Source organism: Columba livia, chromosome 3 (genome assembly GCF_036013475.1).
Source record: "Columba livia isolate bColLiv1 breed racing homer chromosome 3, bColLiv1.pat.W.v2, whole genome shotgun sequence".
In the NCBI taxonomy this organism is placed as follows: domain Eukaryota; kingdom Metazoa; phylum Chordata; class Aves; order Columbiformes; family Columbidae; genus Columba; species Columba livia.
In genome coordinates this window covers 105,791,897-105,813,500 of record NC_088604.1, presented here as the reverse complement: position 1 = coordinate 105,813,500, position 21,604 = coordinate 105,791,897, and the positions used below count along the sequence as shown (strand labels likewise).

The following is a 21,604-nucleotide window of genomic DNA, read 5'->3' as shown; positions in this document are numbered from 1 at the left end:
TGTTCTATATACATACATAGTACTATTGTTACAAATAACAGAGGTTTTTCTTAAGATAGTTGGTCTAATCATTCCACCCTGAGTTTAAAGAAAGGAAGATTTTGTGTGACTTGTAGGGATTTTTTTTTCAGAAAAGGAGATGGCAATAAAAAAGGGCCGTAGTCTTTTTAGCACATTACCTCCTCTTGCTCACGCACACTCTACAGGACCTTTGCCTCTACTATCATGAGAAAGAAGCAGGAAAGAGCCCATCTGCCCTCCTTGTCACTTTAAAATCTTTATTACAGAAATAAGATTTTAAACTTTACCTTCCGTTTTAAAAGCCATGATATATCTAATTACTAATGCACGACAGAGATATTTTGTGATCAAGAAAGTAATAACACCTTGTCATCCAAAGGGATAAGAATAATGCAGAAGTTGAGGTCTGTAAATTCCCTTGCTCACCGAAGTCCTTGGTGATGGAATAAAGCATTAATTTCCTGTATGCATGAATAAAATTTTCCCATGTTTTCTTGGATAATCCCAAAATGCATAAAAATCTTACATTTAAAGGGAGTAGGGGGTTGGAGAAGAAGCTTGACACTATCAGAAACAACAGAAAATTAAATTAGAAGGGAATTCTGCATGCACCAAAAATGAAAGCCATACATCATGCATCGATCAATACTAAAAAGGGGTTTTTTTACTAAAATATCTAGGTGTTTTCTTTCATGGAGCCCCCTAAGTTACCTGTAATGCCAATAGCTCACTCTGATGCACAGCCCACATGGCAGTCACTGAAAGGCAGTGTTTTCTAAGATGTGCTGCAGTTATTCTTTTGAGAAATGAAATGCTACTTTAAAAACTCTGAGTAAATGTAAGGCATTTCACTACACTTCGGGAACCTTTTGAGTGTCTTGATTTGACAACATGCTACTACATAGAAAACGTGTTTCAAGTTTACAAGCTGCAGGAATGAGGATTACAAAAATGACAAGAGGGATTACCCCACAGAGTGAACAGGTGAAAGTCAATATTTGTATCATGGGACTTAATAATGATTTTTCAGAATCTACTGCTACTAATGGTCTGTTGCTGTTTGGCTTTAGAAGTCCTGGTAGTTAACAAGAGCTATTGACTATGTTCAGTCTGATTTGCATTGAAGTAGTCACTTTCAAAATACTTTTCTTTCCACTTTTCCTTTTATTTTTTTCTCTTTCTTTTTCTTTTCTTTTCTTTTCTTTTCTTTTCTTTTCTTTTCTTTTCTTTTCTTTTCTTTTCTTTTCTTTTCTTTTTTCTTTTTTCTTTTTTCTTTTTTCTTTTCTTTTTTTTTTCTTTTCTTTCCTTTTCTTTCCTTTTCTTTTTTTGTTTTTTCCTTTTCACATTAGTGAGTGGCAGTTTATTGAGATCTTTTCTTCAGACACTTACTACTTCTAGGAATGCTGAAAGAAGAAAGAGCCATTATGAAGGTTTGCAGCGGGTGTGCCATTTCCAGCTGCTACACCTTTACAATAATGAGCAGATCATTAATAAGTTGCTGCAGGCTGCACAATTTGGTTTTGTGCTGTACATTACTGGACTATACCAGAACTCACAGCCTTTTTGCCAAAACGTGCCAAACAGATGAGTATGTTCACATTCCTCAAACAAGCTATGATTCTGTGAAAGCAGTGGTAAAGAGCCTGTTCTGTATACTGTACCAAAAATGTAGGCTCTGCATAATTCATAGGTTTTAAGCACTGTATTTAAATACAGGATGTATGTCATAGTAGTATGGCCAGGCTCCTTGTTCTTTTCTATTTTGCACCTAAAATGGGCAGAGAGATTTCAGTTACACTCCAGCTCTATCGGGCAGATATCGGCTCGTTCAAGATGAGATTGTTTGGGCATGACCTTTGAAAACTGTACTAACTCAAAGCAGATGCATTAATCAGAAAAGCACGGCTACTTGTGTCTTTCTCTAATGACAATATTTATGACTAAATATCCACATGAAGGCATGTGTAACACCATGAGCTGGATAACTCACATTCATTCACAAACATAAATCTGTCTCACTTGTAGGAGAGGCTCTGAAAATGAAAGCAAGTCTTTTATGAAGTTTAGCATAGCACACTCTCCATGATAAAGTATACGTAGTGAAATAAATGGCTGTCTTTCTAGAAACTGTTTGTGCATCTAGGCTGCCAAGGTAGCCCCCAGTGCGTATTTTTCATATTAATGTAGCATTTTTAAAGGTCTACTTTCTATGAAGCAATTTTCTTTATATCTTAGACATGCTTTTTTTTTTTTTTCTTTTTCTTGGATGTCGATTTCTTATTCCCCATAGTGCAAGCTCTTCGATCCAGTAATGCGTAGGTTGCAGTAACTGAAATCTTCTGATCTCTGAAAGTGACGCTTGTGAAATATAATATAATACACTTGCTGTGATGTTTTCATTATTTGGGTAAAAATCCCACTGACCCAGTAAGGGTCCCGCCTCAGTAAGAATCGAAGAAGTGCCCATTAGTTCCTAACAGTACACAGTGTATCTAAAGGAGGAATGAAGTCATGGTAAGTGTCTTTACTAATGCTATAACTTTTCATAAACAGCTCACCACCTCCAGGGTCATGGCTTAAGTCATCTCCTCTCCTTCTCCTAGACCAGAGTAAAGAAGGGAATGCATTAATATGAAAGCAGGAAAAAGCCTACAGGGAAAAGAGAGGAGGGAGAATGGTCCTGCAAAAGATTGATCAGGTGGATCACATCTTCAAGGTAAAATTTAGCCTTATCAAGAAGATTAGCAGCTGGTGCTTGGGGTTGTATGTAGCCCCACTGCTAGTCTCACCTATGTTTGTCTGGGAGTTTGCTTGGGATTCCAAGGCATGTTGTGCTTCAGGAAGCTGAGACACTTTATAAACTTCTTGGTGCTTTCTGGAAGCAGATGTTTAGTGAGCAGAAGGCTTCATTGTGAGGTGACATGCAAGAGTTATGGTAGCAGATTGATATTGAAAACTGTTTTGGATGAAAAATAGTTGTATCTAGTGGATGAAGAGCAATGCTTATTTACACTATTTGCATTTAAACAGGGATTCATGGAGGTAGGTCTATAACGGTTGGCACCTTAGCAGATATGAAAAAACATAGATTCCTGGACCAGTCAGCTCTTCCACTTTCTGTTGCACATAACTTACCAAGGCTCACTGAATTGACCAAGCCTCAAAATATACAGAGGCACTGAAGTCTCCTTCATTTTAGCAGAACATCTGTGCCAAAGGAACATCAGACTTAGTAAACCAGTGTTTACCCTCTATTATGAAAATATCCTCTGAAGTGGATAATTCAGGAAACAGCTATATTGCTTCACATAAAAGCAGAAATGCATCTCTTGAATGGTGTTCTTGCATTTTTAGTGGTAACAAAACTGGTCTAGGAGAGAGGATGGAAAAGTGAAAATGCTGCTGAAATTTATGTGCAGACCTCAAAGTTTCATTAGCAGCAACGATTTCTGAAAAAACATGCCAAATATCCTGAAAAATTCTCTAAATCTGTAAGCAGCTTCACTGAAACCCAGACTGTAGATGCAGTTTTGATTTGAGGTTTTGCATTCATCCAGAGTTCACACACTAAAACTCACCCATGTCAAACAAACATGAACAGACTACATCAAAGTAATTTTTTAGAAATAAAGCTGGGTTCCTTTCAGCTATACTTTGAACATCTCAATATAAATAGAGAAGACTGTTAAAAAAAAATTGTAACAAGCCTGGCACACAAGGACAGGTTTTAGCACCCTGGATGCTGTTTTTGAAAGGTCTTAATCTCACTTTGTGGCTTAAGGAGGCAAAAAGTAATATGTATGATAGAAGATATGGAAAAAATAAAAAAAAGCTTTTGTCAGTGCTCTGTCTAACATGTATATCTGTCTTCTTTGTTTGCTATTGACTGTTAAGACAAATGAATGGTTAAACCAGTCTGTGAGTCAAGTGACCTGGTCAAAGTTATTCCTTTAGGAGAAAACTGCATCTACTGCTTTACTTAGTTCAAGAGACCAGACAAAAAGGAAAAGGGTATAAAAAGCCTGTCCTGATGTGTGATGAGTGAAGGTTAACCAGGAGGTGCAGGCTGGAATGCGGAGAATTTTTATCAGGATACCTAACTGACAATGGATGACCATAGTTGGTAGACATAACATGTATGTAGATTTGTTGTTTTTTCATGACATACTTTTTATTTTAACTCATTGTCCACAACACAGAATAATACAGAGCTTTCTGAAAGCAAAGGTTTTTCCACTTTATCCACACAGTTGCCTCTAAGAAAGAACACAAAGGCAAGTACTTATGCCAAGGTTCGGTCCTTGGTGGCAATCATAGTAAATCACCATGGATTTGGAAGTCCAAAACCATAGTCCTTGCAGAGGTGAAAGGACACAGGTGACTCTGGCAAGACAAGGGGAGGACTTATACCTGGAGGCACTAATAGGAGGGAGGCAAAGGTTTTAACTATAAATTATGGTACTTAAATTTTCTTTTAAAAGCATAGCGAGCTGTGGTTTTATTCTGAATTCAAAGAGTAGGAAAGGAAGCCTATAATAATAATTAGTTTGACTCAAAGCATGGTAATTTGTGTGAAGTGATTATAAAACTTAGACGTTGGAGTCACACCTACAATTCAGTAGAAGGCAACGCCATACATAAATATACGAGGCCCAAAATATTCCTCTTGAAGAGCGTATCTCATTCTTTTCAATGGCAAAACAGTGCATACTTACTGACAACCAAAAGTTGGTTTTGGTGGTGGAGCATCTTCATCTGATACTTCAGCTTTTAGAGGTTACTAGATCTCTACATATAATTAACACTTCTCTGGTGTATAAAACACACCAACACAAGTATAGGGTCAAGTATTTTTGCAGCTAATCTCATTATGACTCTCGTGGAGCATCTAAGCAATGTAAAAAGCAAGAAGACTACATTGCCTGCAGCTAAGTGCTTTACTGCAGGTGGATTTCACAGCCTCTGGACTCATACTGTCAGAAACAAGCATAAAATTGCCTTAACCTCTTCACTTCTGAAACACAGAGGATGAACAGACTAAAAGAGCTCTCACTAATTTGGTAAGCCTAGTTCCTGTATAAGTATGCCTCTAAGTTAAATGTTTCACATTGAAAGCTGTATGCAGATCAGAACAATCATCATCAAATCAGCATGCCACACTTACAGTTTACATTCAAATACATAACACCAGATTATCTTTGATTTTGAGATTTTTTTAATCATGCAATCAGCTGCCACTTTAAATATTGTTGTCAGCTAACGACTTGTATAAAAATCCTCTTATTCTTTCTTCAGCATCCTTGTTTTGAATCAGCAAGGATAGACAAAACTGAAAAACAAAACATGAACACGAATTTTGTGTCCTCAACTAGGGAACACACAGTACAAAACTGAAAGAGACTCTAGAACAGCATAAATATTGGAGGGCAAACTCCTTTGCACACCTTAATAAATCAAAAATAGATTGAATATACAGAATGTTCAAGAGAATTTTATTTATCCACTGAAAACTATGTGTTTGAATGAAAGGTTAGGTGCTTCAACACCATTTCTGTAAAATGTTTTGGTTTTTTCTTAGCCAACTTAGAGGAATCCTGACTTCCATTGCTTTCCACCAGATGAGGTTCTGACATGTTATGCATAATTATATATTAATTTATCAAATTAATTAGTCTTTTTAAATAAAATGCAAAAATGTAGTCAGGAAAACATGTGAAAGCAACCAAATTTATCTAACTAAAATGAGTTAGCAGAGGGACCCAGTGTCATCTGTGACCAGAAACATGGGTGATACTTTGTTGTTGTTGTAGTGTATTTAAATGTGAAAAAAAAAAAAAAAAAAAAAGTGTTACTGTGAAAAAGAATGTCCTCAAAATAAAAAAATAATTAGGAAAATCACAGATTTTGTCCTCACGCCTAGGAAAGTGCTGCCTTTAAGAATCTTAAGCACTATGCAGTGTAAAAGTTTAGGAAATTCAAAATCTCCATTAATGCTATCGTTTTATCATTTCTCTCCAGATAAAAAATCATGATTGTCCTCTTAGTGGGCCTCAAAGTTTCCATTTGTGTTTTACTAATTTGAATCTGATTCTGTTCTTTTGTGATTTCATGCTCTGACTGCCAATCTCTTACAAAAATGCTTTGACTAATTTGATGTTTCAGTACCAGACTCTTGCCAATTAGTCTGATCTAATTAGTACTTTCTAAATGCCTAATCAAGACAAGGTCGGTGCCTTTTTTTGTGTTGAACTGCTTGATTTTAAGCCTTGTACAGAGGGTAAAATCATCTTCAGCCAGCTCTAGTACCTGGTAAAATGATACATTTTGCTTAGTGAAAGTAGACATCCAAGCTAACAGCTCTCTCTTAGACCATCTTTATCAGCTAGCATGCATTTGTCTTGGGGCACAGGGAGATGTGATATAGAAAATGTGTGTCACATAACTCACTTCCAAGTCCTGGAGAGTACAAGTCACTATCATTTGTATCAGGGAGAGAGCTGGTTGAGATGAGCCTCAAGCACACTTTGTCTTCCGATCTCCAGGTAGGATCCAGAAGGCACTCCTTAAAATCCACTAGGATTTTATGGAGGTAGCTAAGATGTACTTGTGTTGGTGAGAGCAAGCTGCCTCTTTTGCAGTGAACCCCAAAGCATTGTTGTGCCTCTCTGCTAAGGGAGGATTGCACACATCTTTGCACTTCAGGTCTGGTCTCTCATACCCAAGAGCAGACGGCTGCTCCTGTTCTGCCAGTAAGGCGGTGCTCTCCGCTTGAAATGCCACTACAGAGCAGCTCAGTCCTACTGCTAAACTCCAAAATGGACGGAGGAGAAGCAGCACAACGGTCATACTTCTGCACTGGTTCTGTTAAATGGGGAGACAAAGCGAACATCTCAATATTGTATCTTCCTTACTCTGGGGGAGCGAACCCAATGCAGGGAGAATTGCAAGTCTTTTTGCATGAAGGGACTTGCCAGACTCCGAGGAAGGAGAACTGTGAGTCTGACCCTCCTTTGCACAGCAAGTCTGGGCTTCTTCTCCCAATGTCATAAGTTCCTCACTTTGTGAGGATTTCTGTGCCCATCGATAGCAAGCTGAAACTCAGCTGAGAGACACCCAGGGAAGGTATGACTGATAGATTGGTTGCAACTTAATAAACTGCCAAGCATGTTTGCCTGTCAATAGGGAAAAGACAGAGCCATTTAAATGGTTGATGACCTCTGCCTGCAGATGTTCTTATTTCTTTTGAAAGCATCCCACTATCTCTGAGAACAGGTTGAATTTGATTAACAGTAGAGATGAGTTGCCCACAGAAGCAAGATTGGTTTTGTTTCTTCTGTTTCTCAGCTACTTTATTGAATTTCCTGGCAGGACCAGCACACTACTTGTGCTCCCTGCATGCATGAACACTTTCTGAAATGCCTACAACACTTGCTTTTTCAGTTCCTCATCCCAACTTTTCCTGATCTTTCCTCAGATCCTTCCTGTGCTGGCATGTTTGGAAGCATCTTCCAGCCCTGATTGTGTCCTGGCTCATTCAAACACTACACCTAGTAAGCTTCCTACTTCTAGCTGGTTCCACTTGCTGGGTTCTCCTGTGAGTCAGAGCTCTCCTGGAGATGTAGCAAAGTGACAGGTCTTCTCTACTCTTGGTCAGCAACCTTCTCTCTCTTTACTTGCTGAAAAACAGTACTGATGGTACCAATATGGTAGGATTTGTTTGTACCCTGAGTGCAGTGGTATGAGCTGTGACTTCAATACAGCAGGGAATTTGAGAAAAAATTTCCATCAGTGTGGCAATGTTTGATTCAAATATGGATAGAAGCCACTGACATATTGTTTGTAAGCGGTCTTCCTCGAGAGTCAGCACTGATCAAAAATGCAAATCAGATGCTTCAGAAGCAAAGACAAGGAAAGGATGGATCTTTTTGCCTGGTTTTGTGACAAAACTGTGTATGTCCACTGAGTTAACTGAATGTTGCTGTACCAACATACACCCTACTCTTTTCTGCTGAGAGGCGTAGGTCTTTAACCAATCTGACTGTTGGTTCAGGGCTGTGAAAATGAAGCCACCCTGATTCTATGACCAAAGATTTCTGTCTGTAATGTTGTATCAAGGCAGTATTTTTTCACTATTTTTTGGCTTTTCCCGCAGAGGTCTCTGTTGAGTGGTAGAGGAAGGATATGTGCTATTTCTGCTGCTGCTGACGCCAAGTAAAGCACCAAATAAATGTCAAAATATTTGCATCCTAGATAAGATGCCCATCCTTATTTTTTCCTGTAGGGCATAATCTTTTTTATTCCAGACAGGTTCTCTTACTCCATCAAGATCAACCTGGCCTACTTAAATAGAAACTTTTGTTTGCCTAGCTAGATGCTAGTATCTTTTTATTTTAAAATCAAATTAAAAACCTGTGAACATCTAGGCAGAGTGAATATTGCAGAATCTGATTCTCTTCTTCTCCTCTCTTGTATGCTTACTTGGTCCTTTACAAAGTAGGCTTGACTTTCGCCAGTCTGATCTCAAATCATTTGTAGCCACACAGGCAAATGATCACCCAAGTTACAGCCAAAATAGTCTGTCTTTTAGCAAGAAATTCCAAAACTGCTTTAACCCTGAAAGAATGTTGCCTTTCCTCAGATATGATCAATCCACCCTCTGTTAATTGTTAAATGTAAGCATGGCTGTTGTTGTACTCTGAATCATTTCTTTATTTTCATTATTTTGTTGTTTGTACTAGTGCAGCTTAACTGGATCCTGTGGAATTGCTTTGGTTTCTATGCCTGTCATCTTTATGTCTCAATCAATCTCATTGGAAGGAGTAGGTAAAAAAAATAAAATAAAACAGTCCTTTTTTTTCGACAAGCAGATGTTACATTTCAGCTAATGTTCTTTGGCATCTAAATGTTATAAAAATGATCAGAGAGTTGGTGAAATATTAAGTAGTTACTTTCATTACCTCAAGGACAAACTCAATTAAGCTTTAGTGAGTCACTGGAGTTAAGTTATGCTACCTGTTATGCAGTTTAGTGTTTACCAGTTACTATTCAATCAGATACCTGTATGAGAGGCAGCCTGAAAACTGTAAAAGGATTGCTGGTTGAAATGAATGCGAGCATGACATCATGCGACAATTTTCATTGGACTCTCTGCCAGAGGAAGAGAAAGATGAAACAAGACCAACTGACAAAATAAGCTAAGATTGGGGATTTAGATTTATGGTAAAGCAAATCAAGTGTAGGTGGGATGTGATGAATTCTGCAATTTTTCAGCATTAGGAGAAGGAATCAGAAGAATCTCCTTCGACAGGATTTACATGATGTCTATTTGTGCAAATTGACCTTGTGATCCAAAAGCCATTAATTTGATAGCACAGAACATGATCGCCACCCTGTGGTTGCTGGTAGAATTAGGCTAACGTAATGTGTTCCCTAATTAAAAAGTAATTAATCCTTCCTGCTGTCTGCAGCAAAGGTTTTTGCAAGCACTTTTTGGAATCAGCTGGGACCTCGGAGGGGATGGAACAATTCTGGTTGCTCCCTTGGGCATGGGGATTGAGAACTGAAGCTCTAGTGTGACTGGAGAGAGGGGATTTATTTTGGAGATGTTTAGCTTCCAAAAATGAGTCTTAACTCTGTGTGTGAGATATATATGTTACACATTTCTCATTTGTCAGAATTTTGCTTGATTTTCACAGAATGATAAAAGGCATGATCAAAACAAAAGCCATGTGGGAGAAGTGTATTTTTCTGTAACTCTACAGTACAAATCACCCAAATATTTTTCTGAATTATCCCATGAAAAAATCAGCCTGGTATATATGCCTAGACAGGACCATCCACAATACTAGTCATACTTTAATAAGAAAATAACCTTACACTTCCTTAGCAGTTTTCTGAGAGAAAGCCCTGCCTCTCAAAGGTAGTTTTGTGCAGGAGGCTATCTTTATGTAGGCTGCTTTGGCTGAAAATAAGAAGATAGAGAATATTAAATCCCCTACTCTTAAGCCATCTTATATGAGCATCTTCTTATCTTAAAACTTCAGATCAGTTTAACAAAATTAAAAGCAGCATAATATAAAAGCCTACAGTGGGAAGTGTCAGGTAGTGTTTTTAATATGCCTAGCTGCCTAGACTCTCAATATTTTTGTGAATGCCTAGTGTTCATGAAAGCTGGCCACTATTATAGGCTAATAAAGCCAGGTACAGTGCAGCCAGGTACAGAAGAAGCCTTCCACAGAGCAGTAGTGTCATGGACTTCTTCAATGGATAGCATGAGCTCTGTGTGAGAGAGTTGGGCTCTGGGGATGGGGACAGTCACCTGGACCTGTAATCCAATATGCAGGAAATTTCTGTAGCTTGGACCTCAGCTTTGGCAAGGAAGAAATTTTGTGAACCATACAGTGAGCTATGGTTGATGTTGCTTTGTTGGTTTTCTGCATCTTTGTGTTGGACGACAAATCTCTCAGAGGAGCTGGAGCTGGTCTCTTCTCAGAATACCTCAACGGTGCCATACTGTTTCTAAGCTCTGCAGAGAGGAGATCCAAGGGTGACTGGCACAAACTTTAGTCACCTATAATTTAATTCAATTGAGAACTTAAAGCCCTGAAAAGTTAAGTGAATTCATTTAACCCACAGCACTCTTAACCTTCATCACAAATTAAACAATATGGATTTGCTCAACTTATGGTGGGAGCTTATGCTGACATTTTTCTTTTACCAAATGTTTTTCCATCACACTGAGATCCTGTAAAGGACAGGAATAAATACAACCAGTCACCTCAAAATCAAGATTGGAGGTGAAGAAATATAACTGCAGCACAGTGTTACCATAGTAACAAAAGCTCTAAAGTGATCTAATCTACTGTTAAATTCCAGCTCAGAGATGAACAAAATCAACATAACAGAATAAATGTTACATTAAAAAAAAAAAAAACTAGAATTTTTTGAAAGTGTTCTTATATCTGTGTCCTAAAATATAACATAAAAACCATTTTCAAAAAGAGAGGGAATATTTACGTACCTGAGTTATACAATTATGGTATTTGTTTCTGATTTGGGCTCTAATTAATATCCTGTGATGTTAGCTGTCAGGTGACCATTTAACATACTGCCTGAGCTTTCTCCTGTCACTGCAGTTGTGCAGATGGAAAATGGAAATAGTACATACACTATATATCCTAGATTTTCCATCCATTAAAGTCTCGTGCCCCAAGGTGTTCCAGGATCTAAACGAGTTCAAACACTGAATCTCTTCTAAAAATTTGCTTAGACCAGGAGGAGCTTCTAAAGAGGCTTGCATTGCAAGGCAGAGCTGTTTTCAGTGTGTTTATCTTCCTGGTGAATGTTGATGTTAAGAAATATTTTCATTTTGTTTTAAAAAGAAAACAAATCTTTAAAAACTCCTGTGAAGTTCATTCACCCAAAATTGTTAGTATTGAGAAAAATTTAAGTCCTGAAACATGGAAGTTACTTGCATCATTTCATGGCATGTTGCTCTGAGCATTAACACCATGCCTTACCTGAACAGGCAGGAAGTACCAATTTTATTTTGAGTTTTAATACTGTTAAGGATGTTGGAGCTTCAGCTCTCATCTAAGATTAGCTGTGATTTTCATTTGTTAAGCAGTTTCTGCTTGTGCCACGAGTTTGAGATTTTAACTGCCTGCTATTTAAGCATTTCTAAAGTAGATAAAATGAGAAATTTGCTTTACTAGTCTAGCTGAGTTTGATATAATTTTGACATATATGTAATAATGTAAAATTAAAAAGAAAATATCTGAACTAGCACCAATGCATTTGAAATAATTGCTAAAGGAATTCGATAACAGACATTCTAAAATGATCAAAATAAAGAAAATATATTTTAGTGACAGAGTTTGACTAAAAAAAACCAAGTCGCTCTGAATCTAAGTATCTGGCATAGGTTTCACAACAAAATGTGTCTTCATGATCAAAGACACCCTAGAATTTCACTCTGTTTCATAGTGAAGTACAAATTAACTTTGTGTGTGTTTTAGAAGTAGGTCTTCAGCTGCATTTCATCAGCAAGAAACAGGTGAAAATAGAATTTGCAGAGCATGTCTTTCGTTTTACCTTAGTAGCTTATAAACAGTGTGAACAGCATGCTTTGGACTTAAGTTTTCCTTTTCCAATGGGAGGAGATGTGCTCTTAGAAAATGACATCTCATTTGCATGCAATTTACACACTGCATTTTTTCAGGAATACATTTGACTTTTTGCACTTTTCTCTGGTAGTTGCATTTAGTTTTCTCAGTGCAGAATGGAAGCATTAAGATCACATTTTAAAAGACATATCCTACGTTCTTTGCATAAATAAACTTAAAAGTGCTATTTGTGAAGCAGAGAGGCCCCTCTTTCTAGCTCTCTCTTGCACACTGTGTAAAATATAACAATTTGTTCTGATATCAAGCCATTTATGTGTTTCTTTCTCCTTTAGTCCATACTGAACACTGTGGTATCTTCCATAAAGTTTTTGCCTCATTATTGAATGGTAGTGAAAGTAGAGCTATTTCTGAGGCAATAATTCTTGCTTTTATAATATATTCTCCTTCATACTGATTGCTTGAATTTGAAACTCTCATGACATTTTGCAGGCAATAGAAACCAGAGGAAGAATGTGTTTCTTTTTGCCAGTGTATTTTTATAAAGCCAGGCAGAGCTGCTTACAGATTTGGAGCAGTCAGTGTAGCCAGGTTCAGGTAAATGAGGAAAAAGAGCAATTTCCATTAAGAATGGAGTTGAAGCTTTCTTCAGTTGTTTTACAGGTATCCTTTGTTTTTTCAGTTCAATTTGTCCTCATTCTGTTTGAGCCTTCACTGAACTTGAATGGATGAAGTTCTGTGGGGAGAAAAAAATAACATCATTCTCCTCTCTTGAACTAGTCACTAAACCACGTGCAGTACAGTCTCCAAAGGCACTAGAATAACTAAAGAATCTCTGCCCCATCGTGTACGTTAGGATGAGTTACATTGTAGTAGATATTTTTTGGGTCCTGCTGGACCTTCAGGGTTTCTTCACATTAATGTAGTCAAGTAAATACTGCAAAATTACATATATTAAAACACAGGAAGAGGTTTAAACGTATGATTCATTTTTTTCAGGCATATCTTCTTAACAGGGTTAAGAAACTTGTTCTGTGTAGAAGACACCAAAAGATACAAAAGAGTATTTATTATTTTTCTTTTCATACTTTATATGTGTATTACGAGTAGCTTCAGGCAAATAGAACAACGTGCAGAGAATCTTGTAGGTGAGTACCACTTTGACATCTTTTTTGTCAAAATGATTTACTATTTTAGTCAGATTTATAGGTTATAGTCAGGTTTCAATCCCTATACTTCTTGGATTGTTCAATCATAAACTGGACAGTTTATAATTTAGTTTTTTATAATTGCAGAAGGAAAGATCTAAGGGAGAGCAAAGTGCTTTAGGCATATTATATAGGAAACAGGTGTTTTACGATGCCATGATAGGATGAGAATGTGAGAGATTTCAGATTGCAAGTCCTCTCCAAATGCTGAACAGTTTTGAGCAGATTTTTGTAATCCTGAGAGATGGCCCATTAAAAACTCCTAGTTTTTAGGGGACCATTATCCTGGAGGCTGTATCCAGCTGCCAGAGCTTACTCAGGCAAATTCAGACTTAGCATAAGAAGGTGCAACTTCTCAGAAGTATGAGGCCTAAATACAATAGAGAATACATCACAACACAGATGAAAGTAACGAAGAACAGTGTTCTATTTTATACATCCAGAGTACAAAATTAATGAGATACAGAAGTCTAAATACAGAGAAGACAAAACAAAGCAATGTTAGTAAAAAGAAAATGAAGATCCAAAGCTCTCCTTTTAGAGGTGGGGTGCCTAGAAAGGCATGCGGTGTTCAAGCTGTGAGAACACCATGGGTTTATGAAGAGTTGTTATATAAATTTATAAAATGTTGTTTTTACTGTTTTTTTCATCCTTTTGAAATTATTCCTACCATTCTGGTTTTTTTGCTCACTACTGGCCTTGAGCCATGAACTAATGTTTTCAAAGAACTATCCGTAATGACTCCAAGATCTTTCCTGAATGTTGAGAGATAATTTAGAGTACATCAGTAAATACATACATTTAAACAGGTTTTTTTTTCCAAAATGCAATGCTTTAAATTTTATCTGACATTGATGGATAATCTCATCATTCAGTATTGTGAGAACATTCTGCTATTTGTCACAGTTAGATTTCATTTTTAGTACCCTGAATGATTTTGAAGCATGGAGATACTTTGTCACCTCACTATTCATTCCTTTCCTGAGCTTTAAATACATTGAAGAGGATTCATATGGGCCTACAGTTTAAATTTCCTATGTTATGAAAAATGACTATTTATTCTTATACTTTACATTCTACCTTTTAATAAGTAATTTCTCCTGTGAAGGACTGACTTTGTAGTTTCATAGAGTTCAATTTTTTTAAGAGCCTTTGGTAAGAAACCTTGTCAAAACCTTATTGGAATTCCAAGTACAGAAGATCAATTGAAATGGCCTCATCCCTATTTACAATCTTTTTCAGAGAGCCTGAATACCCTCACGAGACATGATTTTGTGTCTTGGCTTTTCTGTGTTATATTTATTTGTCTGTCTGCTACTTCTTTATTACAGTTTTTATCAATACACTTTAAGAGTCGTTCTCCAGATGGAGCAGTATTTGCCTGAAACATCATCATCAGGAACTGAGAGAACTGAGGCCCTGACAGAAAGAACGCATGGACAATGACTTGGAGAGAGGCCTGAGGAGAAGCATTGTGTTGCACTGGTTTCCCCGATCCAGGGGGTCTACTGCTTACAATGGCTGTTGTATGGACTTCGCCTGCTGCCTCAGCCAAACTAGCCCCCACCTCCTAAAAGGGATTGTTATGCAGGTCTTTTCAACCCAGGGACAATAGCTGCTGTCCAGAAGATGGGTTCTCACCTGCAGCCTCAGTCACAGCTTGTCCCTCACCTCCTCCCTCAGACAAAGGCCAACGAAGAAGAGCATTCCCAGAAGCTCGCCAAGGGTCCTGAGGTCACCCAGTGGACCAGAGAGAGACCCCTGAATGCAGGCCACACAAGCGCAGATGAGTCCTGGCAAGAGATGCAAGGACTTTCTGAGCCTGCGCAGTTTAAGCCTGGGTTGCGAAACAAAGGCAAGGGCGGGGTGAAGAAGTATAAGAGTTGACTCCCAAGTGGACACTGAGATCTCCCCACCAAAGGATCACAGATCATGACAGAGGACCAGCAGGACACTGTTTGGGACCTGGCACCATAAGGACGCCTTTGGACTTGTGGTGGTAGCCAACCCTCTTTCCCCCTTTTCTTTTTTTTTCCCTTTTTCTCTGCTTTCTCTATCACTTGCCACTTTACAGACAAAATAATAAAGTAACACTTTGATTGAATTATAACCCCTTGGCATTTTGGTTGCCTTAATTTTGCACTTCGAGATCAAGGTAAACGAACCATCATGAGTCTGTCACCGAATGGACCATGACATACACTTAGTCAGATTTGCTGGTCTGAACTTTCCCCACTTTTACTTTAGTCCCTTAAAGAGCAACTCAAATGTCTGTGTGTCTCTATGGAAGCCTGCTTAAGTGAGGAGTACTTTCACGTGTGATTTCTTTCAGGACTGTCACTGGAATATTACCACTTACTCTTCTCATCTTAAACCTTCTTTATTTACATTTTGGGTTGAGGTAATCACTCTGACTTTTCTCCTGTAAAGAAATTATGTGCCACCTCTCTTAATTATTTCTTAACAAACACTGAAATAGTTTATTTCAGTTCTCTGATAAAGCATAATCTTTTTTCCCTGTTGTTGCTAATTGCTCTTTGGCAGACACACCACTATTCATATATTCTCTCGGAAAAAAAAAAAACAAAAACAAACAAAAGAAACCCACAAAACTGAAAAAAACCTAAAAAAACCCTTGCTTTTTGTAATTTGATCTTTAAAATCTTTTTTTACTATCCATATTATGATCTTCTTCATTTTCATCATTTTCTTCAGCTGAATATAGCTTCCAGTTCTTAATTTGCTGAATTTGGAAGCATGGACGTCACTTCCAATGTGATTTGTCATCCTCCTTCCCTTCCTTCACAAGAAAAAATGAAATGGTTAACAATATTGACATGTGAATTATCTTCTCAAGACACTCGAATCAATCCCGCTCTGAGGGATTTCAGCTCCTCTTCTGCTCTCTGGAGACTTGATGAAACGTGAGGATAAATGAAGACACAGCAGCATGGGTTTCAGTACACTGCTAATGCCTTGCTGGCTGCAACCCGTGCCACTGTATCTATGGTGGTAGAACTACTGGAGGTGGGTAGATTGAAGTTCGGTAAATTTGCTGCCTCCCACCTGCCTGCAGTGCAGGCATTGCTCAGCATTACCTACAACAGAACTTTTTTATTAATAGGCCCAGTGCTGCTACTGACACCAGTGAAACTTCTTGAAAAGAAAATACCTCTTTAAAAGGAGATTCTGCAAACTTGTTTACCATCTTGGAAATGATTAAGGGGAAATCTGTAGGCACACTCTGGCTGTACAGATGGTTTGTACTTCAGTTTTGAGAAGGTGAGACCCTGTGAATATCTTGGTCAGAGTGTGCAAGAGTAGTGTCGAGTGACGGGGGCTGAAAGGAGGAAAGGTAAAGTTTCTGTAATGGAGGTTTTGTTGGTAGGAGGCAGACTTGAGTTAAGACCCACAACCAGTTAATGGAAAAAAAAGTTAGAAAAACAAAGAAACAAAACAAAACAAAAAGCAAACCACACACACACACAAAAAACCCAAACCAAACAAAATCAAACCAAACAAACACACAACCCCCCAAAACAAACAAACAAACACACAAAACAAACAACCAAACAAAAAAAAGCCACCGAAGATTTCACCCCAAACCACATTTCATCAAGAAAATATTTAAGGCTAGGGCTAATATCAAGAATCTCTGAATGGATTGCTCTCCATGCATGCATTTAAGGTTTCCTTTGCCTGCTCTAAGAGTTAACAACTGCTTTTCAGACAGTATATTCTGGTGAATGTCCTAACATCTTTCTGATGAGGTACCCTGTCAAGTCAGCCCAAGTCTGGAATGTGTGAGCCATGTTTTTAACTCACAACATTTAAAAAACAGGTTTAAACTTCAGTTTCATATACTAAATATAGCAACTATATCTGCATAGAGAAATATTCCTAAGGTTAAATAAACACACATATTGTTAAGTTTGTGAAGAAATGTATAGGGTATTTTTAGTGCAAACTAAACTTTGAGGGGAAAAAAAAAAACACCTTTCCATGAAGATGTCTGCTTCCAGAATCTTGCTATGCTGAACAAGGCTTTTTGGGAACCAATTTTGTAAAGCTTGTAATAACATAAGGTGTGACTGAATTCGGACTACCTGCTAACGAAATCATATATAACTGCCATGATGCTAAATAAGTATAGTATCTGAGATTTCAAGATCTTTTTCTGTGAAAATACTCAATATTTAATGACTGTGGATTAGCAATTTTCTAAGTATTTTTAGGGTTTTATGTACACATACGCTGGCACATCGTAAGAAGAGCCAGAGGCCGCAAAGAGCATTTGCAAAGAGCAAGTTTTATTTTAGTTACCTCTCTACTGGGGGATCTCCGAATTAGCACCTAAGCTCCCAGGCAGAGGTGACACAAGTGGGGATGCAGGCGCTGGTCAGTTCAGCCCTGCTGGAAGATCACCAGGCCTGCTGAGCTGTTTTCTCACAACAAAGCAGGAATCTCAGACATAGTGATAAGGTGCCTGGGGTTTCTCACAGGCCTATGTTATCTAACATAGAGGTTCTATTCATCAAGCACACAAGGTCAGTAAAACAATTAGTGTGATGTATGTGCTTTTTCTACAGACAGGTGCAAGTCACTTGAGCGTATTTACATTTAACTAACCTCCTCGCCAAATCTTCTGCTATATTCCCATACAGTTTAACTTGTTCTTTCTATCTGACACTCTTATCAATTGCTTTTAAAACAGTTAAACAATCCTTAATAAGTAAGGTTTCTGTAGCTTTGGTTTTGCATTGGTGTTGATACCTTTCCACTTTATACTAATGATATTTGTTAGGGTATGTATCAGTCTTTACCAGTTCAACCTATTCACTTCAGTTTCACTTTCACGTGAAAGGCTATTAGAGTTGGAAGAAATCTCTAATAGGTTATTTAATCTCCTTTCAACTGTAACAAAAGTAATTTCCCTACTGCAGACCATCTCTAATCCATGGGTATTCCAGTCTAGGAAATTATTACCAGGATATTACTACTATGCATGATACCTTATTCCTAATGCTATGTGTTGTGTTGATTATTTCACTGTTATCTTTTCATGAATGTGATGACAAAGTGATTATGGATTCTTATAGATCTGGTTTTACATTTTCTTCTGAACAAGCAGGGTGTCATTTAATATTTTCTATTTCTGTTTTTTTCCACCCAGTTCAAGTGTAGTTTTTGGACTGGAATGCTCGTCTGTGCTTGTTGTTGACCTTGAAGATAACTTTTGTTCCTTGTAAGCTATTGTATCCTACTTGCATCTTCAAAATTTGGTCCACCTATTCGCAAAACACATTCTTTTCTCATAGTAAGGCCATACATCAAGTATGGAGTAAGGGAGGGGAGATTATTCCTGCTTTGATTGAATATTCTTTTCAAACGTCTTTCCTTTAAACTTCATTTCTGCAGATCTCTCACATATTTATAAACAATAATCAAATATGGCTTTGAAAGATAGAAGATTCTCTGAAAACTTTGAAATACTTTCCTTTTATATCATGGTGTTCAGAACAGCTACTGCTTGTGTTTTACTCAGCCAGGGTTTTTCTCAGGTCTGAAAGGTAGAACTTTGATAGTCTTCTTTTGCTACATCTAAAGTAGCTCTCTGCCTATGCACCAGTAGATCAGTAGAAGTGTATCAATGTTGAGAACTGTGATATAAATGTCAGAGCAAAATTTGTACTAAAAGCTAGTATAAAAGGTACTGGAGCTGTAGCAAATTTCCATCTATTTGTATTCATAATCTACCATTGTGCATAATTAAGCTGTTAACCTGTCAGCTTAATATGAAATATTTTTAGCTATTTGCTTCTTGTCCCTTATTCATAAAAGAAATAATACAAGTAATGATTTAAAGGCCTGTCTTAAGATGATACCACAGCAATGTTTCTAGTACTGTGCCATTTTACATAAAGTTAACAGGCAATTTTGTGAATCTGGAGTTCTCTGCAATTAACTTAATCATAACACCAAAAAGTGTAGGATTCAACCCCATTCAGGGAAAGAAAATCAAACAGGTTATGCTTACACTTTTTGCCTTATTAAGAATACAGAGAAGGCTGTTTGCACTTCTTTTTTTTTTTGTCAAATAAGACAAAATATGTGCTTAATGTTGAAATCAAGTGGTTTTCAGCGCATTTGCATAAAACAGAACAAGCATTATGTATTTCAGAGATCTTAATCTTAGTGCTGGACTGAAAAGCAGCCCATGGGAATGTAACCAAGGCCGGCAAGTGCCTCTTTGGGCTTGACAGTTTCTCGTCTCAGAGAGAAGGTCCAAACAACTTCCAGTGTTTCTCCTCTGGCTGTAAACTGTGGGGTTGGTTAGTATGCTGCAGCTGTGCAGATTTTCATTTCTGATAAAACTTAGCCTGAGAGGTATTTGCTGATGATTGTCAACAATCAAATGAATTATAGATGATGTTGGTAAACAAAATGCCACCTTGATGAATGATGAGTTGGCTATACTATGACATGACTGCTAAGTCATTCAAAACACTGATTAAACCCATTACAGTAAAATAATCACCATCCATTACCTTTAATGTCATGATCTGACAATCTAGTTAAGGCAGCTGATGGTGTCAGCAAAATGATTTGTTGGTCTTATGTCCAATGACAATAAATCACTTCAATAAATCAATGAACAGTAGCAATAAAACAATATATTTTCATTTTTCTTGACATTCAATTACAGAGTGTGTATAAGGACTTATTCTTAAACACTCAGTGATACAGCAGGATTCAGCATCCAGCAGCGAATACATAGAGTTGTTGAGATCTTGTTCTGTCCAATCATGTTTTTTCCTTCATTTTATTTTCTGCTGCATCTGCTGTTGTGAAACATTACTTGTCTTACAGAGACAGATTCATTCTCAGGTATCAAAGCTAGAATCTTTATATTGTTTTTCACTACATCTGGAGAAGTTTCTTGTTCTAAATAAGAGTCTATGGATGTTGTAATTTTTTCAAAATTTCAAGGATAATGGTAATATTCCTGTTTTTCCCCTTGCTCATAATTTCTGTAGCCTAATAATCTATTTGCTTTGCAGGTTAAACGAAAAGTGAACTTCAGCATTCAGCCAGAACTGAGTTCAGGCTCCTGTACTGCTCACAAATGAGCAGTCGTTGACACTGCTAAAACCCAGCTCAGCTGGCAGCCATCACCTTCTCTCTGTTCTGTCATCAGGGCTTTGGTGAATGCCAGTCTTGGCAGGCAAACAAAGAGTTTTGGGAGCATCGGATTTTATAAGTACATCTGTATCTACCTGTTTCTCTCTCATTTTGGATATGTTCATTTGTCTGTGTTGTCAAATTTTGGGCATGCAGTGAATTACCTATCCCAGGAAGTCAATTAAATGCTCCTTGGAAATTATGAAAGGCAAGACACTTCCCAAACACAGTGACTAGCAGGATTCTGCAGAGATCCATCTGAGGGCCATCACTCTTCAATGTCTTCATAAATGACTGGGACACAGGACTTGAAAGAATACTAAGATCACCAGTGACACAAAATTAGGAGGAGCTGTTGACACTCTCGAGGGCAGAGAAGCCCTGCAGAGGGATCTGGGCAAATTGGACAACTGGACAATCACCAGCTGCATGAAGTTCAACAAGGACAAGTGCTGGATTTTGCAGCTGGGACACGGCAACCCTGGCTGTACATACAGACTGGGGGATGAGATGCTGGAAAGCAGCTCCATACAGAGGGATCTGGCGGTTCTGGTTGACGGCAAGTTGAACATGATCCAACAGTGTCCCTGGCAGCCAAGAGGGCCAACTGTGAATACAACCAGCACAGCATTGCCAGATGGGCGAGGGAGGTGATTGTCCTGCTCTGCTCTGCACTGGTGTGGCCTCACCTGGAGCACTGTGTGCAATTCTGGGTGCCACAGGATAAAAAGGATATAAAGCTACTGGAGAGTGCCCAGAAGAGGGCTGTGAAGTTGGTGAAGGGTTTGGAGAGGAAACTGTATGATGAGCAGCTAAAGTCGGTTGGATTGTTCAGCCCGGAGAAGAGGAGTCTGAGGGGAGACCTCATCATGGTCTACAGCTTCCTCACAAACGAAGGAAGAGGAGGGGCAGTCACTGATCTCTTCTCTCTATTGACCAATGATAGGACCCAAGGGAAAAGAAGGAAGATGTGCCAGGGGAGGTTTAGGCTGGACATGAGGAAAAGGTTCTTCACCCAGAGGGTGCTGGAGCACTGGAACAGGCTCCCCAGGGAGGTGTCACAGCCCCAAG

At 38.1% G+C, this 21,604-nt stretch overlaps 1 long non-coding RNA gene across 1 annotated transcript in view; it reads left to right on the top strand.

Annotated features, from left to right (window-relative positions):
• LOC135579154 (uncharacterized) overlaps nt 1-15,780 on the top strand; it is an 82,198-nt gene extending 66,418 nt beyond the window's left edge. Inside the window, exon 4 of the long non-coding RNA XR_010471671.1 lies at nt 14,683-15,780. This is a non-coding gene — a long non-coding RNA (uncharacterized LOC135579154). The remainder of the gene's footprint in view (nt 1-14,682) is intronic.
• The last annotated feature ends 5,824 nt before the right edge of the window (nt 15,781-21,604 follow it).